The following is a 6,409-nucleotide window of genomic DNA, read 5'->3' on the forward strand; positions in this document are numbered from 1 at the left end:
GCGCAGGACCCCGCGCGGCCCCGACCTGAAGTCCAGCGGACGCCGGGAGGAAGTCGTGGGAAAGGAGCGGCGAGAAGGGCCCCTGGCGGGAGGGCCGGGCTCGGGTCGTGGCGTCCGCTCTCGGAACCCACACTCAGGAAACTCAGCTGGAGTGGCGGGCCCGAGGGTTAGACTCGCACGAACGAACGAGAGCGGGCTGGCCACAGGCAGGCGGTGCGCTCCTGGGAGAACCCCGGTTCGAGGGAGGACGCGCGGAAGGCTGAGGCCCAGGAAGTCGGGGCGCGCACCAGGACACTAGTGCGCCGATCCCGGTCAGGGGCCGTGGCGGCGCCGGGGACTCGGGGGGCTGTTTTTATTCTCGTACCAGAGAGACCGTTCCAGTTTAGAGCCCCAGGGCCGGATTAGGGAGAGGCTCTCAGAGGTGCCGATTTGGGGACCCCAGTGACTCCCTGGATAATAGCTGGAGTCAGGGGTCCCTTGGGCCTTCGGGAATCAAGTGCCCCGCAGAAAATGGGCCTCAGAGGCATTCGTTAAACTCAGGAAGAAATTAATGGGGGAGCCTTAGAACTTATCTGTAGAGGAAAAGTTTCATTACAGGGTGCTGGACTCCTATGGAAACAAAGTATCCGAAATTCAACACCCAGTAAAATAGGAGAGAGTTTTGTTTTCAAAGCTGGGAACTCGCAACAAGTGGAGCAAAAGGGCAGTCTTCGAGGACCGTATATATTCCAAATTAGCTTCGGTGGGAAGCAGAGGAACACCAGGATATTGGGGGCGCTCTGCGGCTTTTCTCTCCACGAACACAATTCAGGGGCGTCTACCCACAGACCCCTCACTCGGTGACTGTCAGGAGTTACCCCAGGCCCCCAGGGCCTTTCTCCTGCAGCCCCTCCCCTACCAGACCTCTTAGCCTTTGTTTGTTTTTAACAGCAGGAAACTCCCTTGGTGAGAAAGAAGTGATCTGCAAACCCTCTAGCGGGTGGGGAGTTACAGAGCCCTGTGAGGTGTGGCCTAATCCACAATGTCAGCCCAGAAGCTGCCGGGGTCCCTGCCTGGAAGGAGAGAATGAGCTCTGGCAGGTCTGTCAGCTGCTGCCCAGGGCTCCCCTCCTTCTAATTCTCTGCCTGCTTGGACCTTAAAGGAGAGTCCCCTGAACCCCAAATGGTGCTCCCCATTCCTGGCCGGTCCTTGGAACTAACCAGCAGCCACTATAATCTGGTTCCATTCCCTTCCTCCGGTTCTCATCGAAAAAGAGAAGGGAGGAAGGCAATAGACTTTTATTGATGGCTTTCTTCATTCCAGGTAGAATGAAGAAAGTGCTGCCCTCTGATTTCATCTTCACAGTGACTCTTGAAGTAGATGGCCCTGGTCTCCCATTTACAGCTGAAGTACCCGAGGCCCAGAGGTTATAATACTGGAGAGCTCTAGCTGCAGTTAGGATCCAAACCAGTGATTTTTGAGCCCTCAGCCCACACTGCACCCAGCTAGCTGCCTTCTAGAGTTGTAGAGGTAGAAGGTGACATCACAGATGGAGCTCTGCAAAACCAAAGTTCTTTACACAGGTGCGCTATTGTGATACTAGAAGAAATGTTTGCTCACCTGGAAAACAGGCTAGAGATAGCTTTCCTCTCAATCTCTTAGGGTGGTTGTGGGAGTCCGATGTGAAAAGCTTCACCAACAGTCAATAGGGCCGCTGTTAATGCCATGGAGAAAGGTGCAAAGTGGGGAGCAGGGTTCAGTTAGACACGCACACCTACAGAGCACCTCCATGTGCCATGCTACTCATTTCTGAAAATGCTGAAATGAAAGACTAAGGGCCCTAGCCTCACAACCTAAAGAAGCACCAAGGGGTAGGAGATGTGTGCCTGTGAGAAACGGGCCCTTGTGTAAACCATTCATATTAACCTGAACATTGCATCAGGCAGGTCCCACTGTTAAGAGGCATCCAGCAAAAAGACCTCAAGCTTCATCAATGACTGACCTGGCTTTTAATCTTGGCTCTCTCTACCCCTTCACCCCACCAAGCATCTATTTTCTCAGCTGTAAGAATGAAGCACACAGGTTTTCTTATGAATCTAGAAAAGGCATTACAACTGTGCTCCTTCAGGGCAGAGCCATGTGTGGTGAAGTGTAATGTACACTAGGAAGGTGAGAAGCCTAAGAGAGATCTGAGTTTTGCAGGTAGTAGAAGGGCCTGGCATGTCCCCGAGTCTCTGAATCGTGACATGGGAAGGGCCCCCTGGTCAGCCTTCTCGTTTTCCTGAAAGGAGGCAGTGACTAGTCAGCAGTCAGTGTGGCTGAAGCTTGCTCTCCTGCATTTTCTTTGCTGGTCTCGGTGGGACAGCTGGTGCACGCAGAAAACAGGGCTAGCTCCATGTGTGAGGCCAACAAGTGACTTGTCTGGGCGTTCCTTTCTCCTCTGGCCTCAGTTTCTCCACTAGAAGAGTTAGAGAAATAAGTCCAGTTTCATAAAACTGGAGGGCTAAGGAGCAGATTCCTCTGGGTGCCCGAGAACCCCACGTACTCCCCTGACTTTGGCAGGTGAGTGGGTGGGCGGCTCTGGGTGGAGAGGAACTCTGTTCTAGCTCCTGTGCTCCTGGGGCCCATCCAGGCCGGCTTCTGCAGAGGCTGTCCTTGGAAAGGAAACATCAGCCCAGTTAATTTTTCATCGGGGTAAGCACAAAGTTCAAGAGAGGTGGGATGGGGCCGGAGGCAGCGCCTCTGTTTTTCTGGGAATAGTTAGTCCTATGGGGGAGGAGCCTCACAAGCAGATTTGCCAAAAGATTTTCATGTGTTTGGCGTGGCTCCCGGGTGGAATACTGGAAAGAAACAAACACCTGCCTTCAATTCTGATGATTTTTCTGTTAGCTAAAGGATGTTTAATCAATAAGTGGTGAATCTCGAAAGAGCAAGAAAATTGTTCCTGTCTTCATTTTACACAGACATAAAGTGACATCTGGTGAAGGGAGGTGATTCACAACCTGGAGATGAGTCAGGATCTAGTTAGGACTAGAACTTTCAGCAGAATGCCCTCACCTGAGAGGGAGCCTCTGTCTGCAGCTAGCCCTCTTTCTTTAGCCCTTAACACACATGAGTTCTCTTTGTGGTACCAAATGGACCTGAGTTAAAATGTCTAGTTTCCTCTTTCCAGTTGTGTGACTTCAGGCGAGTCCCTTAACTCTGTGTATCAGTTTCCTTATAGAATGGGAATAATAATAATCTTCCTCTTAAGATTGCTGTAAGGAATTAAACAACACATGCAGAGAGCTTTCTACAAGCACTCAGAATATTTTCAATACACTTGGATATAGCTGGTGCTCAGTGTAGAGTACTATGCACAAATTATAAGCAATGAGTTCTGCCTACAGGAGAAAAATGGCTGTATTTTAAAAACAGTTCAAGGTGAAGATAGCAACACAGAAAATGACAGAAATAAAAAAGTTACATAGGCACAAAACAACTGTATACATTTTGAAAGAAGTCATATAAACATACACATTGAATCACTTCACCCTTTAAGATGGCTACTCTTAAAAAAGGAGAAAATAGTAAGTGCTGGTGAGGATATGGAGAAATTAGGACCCTTGGGCAATGCTAGTGGCAGGGTGGAAAATGGTATGGTGGTTCCTCACAAAAGTAAACATGGAATTACCACTTCATCCAGCGATTTCACTTGAGTGTATACCCCAAAAGAAATGAAAGCAGAGATTCCACAGATATTTGTACAGCCATGTCCATAGCAGGATTATTCTTGATAGTCAAGAGGTAGATATAACTTTAGTATCTATTGAGGGATGAATGCATTAACAAAATATGGTCTATACATACAATAGAATATTATTCAGCCTTAAAAAGGAAAGAAATCCTATCACATGCTACAATGAGCATGAACCTTGAAGACCCTGTGCTGAGTGAAATAAGCCAGTCACAAAAGGACAAACACCATATGATTCCATTTACACTAAGTACAAAGAACTGTCAAATTTTTTGAGACAGGAAGTAGAATGGTGGTTGCCAGGGGCTGGGGGGAGGAAGGGAATTAATGGGTACAGCATTTGAGATGGGGAGATGAAAAAATTTTGGAGATGGATGGTAATGATGATTGTACAACCATGCCACAGAACCATACACTTTAAAATGGTTAAAATGATAAATTTTGTTACCTATATTTTACCATAATAAAAATAGAAAAAAATACACATTGAACACAACAGAATAGGTGTCTGAGGGTAAGCGTATGGGAATTGGAGGGGAGACTAGAGGGGGAAAATAAATACATCCATGGGTCTGTAATGATGAAGTACTGCGTGGTACTGAGGAATCTGTTAACCTCTCTCTGCACTTAAGCTGCAATAGTACAATGTACTCAGCACATGGTAGTCAGTAGCCTAACTATTCTCTAGCTCGCTCAAAAGTCAGTCTTTGGGACTTCCCTGGTGGTCCAGTGGTTAAGACTCCACAATGCAGAGGGCGCCAATTCTATCCCTGGTCAGGGAGCTAAGATCTTGCATGGCGCATCCAGTCAGTCAATCAGTAAAAAGACAAAACATCGAAACCACCACAAAGTAAACCAAGACAGAGCCTTTGCTTCCCAGCACCTTCTAACCAATGATGGGGATCTCTCGTATTTGGAGAACCCAGTCAAAATTATTTAAAATGCCTGCCCCACGGCCACCCCTAGGAACCCGCAGCCTCGGATGCTGCCCCCGCCTGACAGCTCGGGGAACTGAGGGTGCGGGGACCAATACCCTTTGCAGGTCCATTCTAGGCCAGGCTCTGGGTAGAGACTTCTAGGATAGCCTTTTGTTTGAAATTCTCGGTCCCCAAAAATGGTTCCTATTGTTGCTGAGGAGGGACCACAGACTGAAGAATTTAAGTTGCTATTGTTCAAACTGGATGGCTGACCCCTGACTGCCAGCCCAGCATGGACCCTCTGTCTCCAGCGCGCCCAGAGTAAGGTTCGTAGGGTTGATTACAGACAGTCCCTGGGAGAAGGGAGCTGGAACAGAAGGAGTTGGGTGTAGGGAAGTTGGAGTGTAGGATTTGGGTGTTGGGTCCAAGGATGATAAGGTGAGAGGCCAGGTCTGACAGGAGGAGATTTGGGGTGAGGGATTGGACTCAGGGGTAGGCATTGCTACCTGCTGCTGGGTACAGACTGAGGCACGGGGCCAGGGCTTTGAGGGAGGACAGGATGGGCCTGTGGGCAGGCGGCTGGAGCCCAGAGCAGGGTTCACAGAGCTATTTTGAGTTTTCCTGAAGAAGCTCCTTCCCAGTGTTCAGGCCTGGGAGTCAGGGGCCAGGAGAGGATCCTGGTAGGTGTACAGTTGTGTGCGTGAGTGTGTGTGTACTTGATTATACCACCTGTGTATGTCCTGGTGTGTTGATCACTCTGTGTTTACACAGGTGTTGTTGAGATTCAGGTGTGTGTGTGCTAAATGTCTCTGTCCGCCCATGCCTCTGAGATCTGTCTTGTTCAGACCACATTATTTCACAGAGCCCAGCCCCATATGTTTAAGTGAAACGGGTACGTGCTGTGTGAATTTTCTTCCTGGGTCCATGTGTTTCTGTGTCTTTGTCTTTGTACCGTGTATGAGTGTATATTTGTAGAGGTCACTATGTTTTCTCTTTCCTATTTTCTGGGATAATAAGAGTCACAAATGTGGCCTTGGCTCAGGCCCAGGATTTCTCTCGGTCCAGAGTTCAGTTTACAATGTGGCCCTAAAGCAGCAATTGTTGGCTCATATAATTGCATTTATTTTTAAAAGCACACGTGCATATGACCAACCAGCAAGGAGTGGTGTGCTGAAATAAAAATCCAGTTCTAGAAGAGCAGTGAGACTATATGCCCTTAAATTACTTTTTTAATATATTGGCAAGCTATTTTTACACTGTACGTCAATGGAAGATACTATATCAAAGTTACACCTCAATTTAAATAAAGATTTTAAAGAAAGACAGCAATGTGTAGGGTGAAAGCACAGTTGGGTTTATCCAGGGTAGGGAATATGGATCCTGGAGGGAATGAGGCAGGGATGGTTTGGACTGTCTGCTCAGGTCTGAGAGGGTGACTGATGCTTGGGGCAGTGGGTAGGGTGGTCTGTTAGTGCCTTTGTGTAGTCAAACATGGGCCATGTTAAAAGAGAAACAGAGTCCTCATTTCTCAAAACAACACACCTATCTAGAATATTCTGTCCCTTAGATACTCCCCAGCATCTGGAAACAAACCTCCTAGGGTTGACTCAGACCATGAAGGAATAAAATGGGAAAAGCTGTCCCTCTCCCAAGCAATTCAGTCTGACCAGAGGGAGGGACACCAGCTTCAAGACATGAGTTAGGCTGTTGTTGCTGTTTTAAAGCCCACATACTATAGGATTCCATTTCTCTGAACTGCCCAGAATAGGCCAATCTA

The sequence above is a fragment of the Oryx dammah genome, unplaced genomic scaffold (assembly GCF_014754425.2).
Source record: "Oryx dammah isolate SB20612 unplaced genomic scaffold, SCBI_Odam_1.1 HiC_scaffold_11209, whole genome shotgun sequence".
NCBI classification, from domain to species: Eukaryota; Metazoa; Chordata; class Mammalia; order Artiodactyla; family Bovidae; genus Oryx; species Oryx dammah.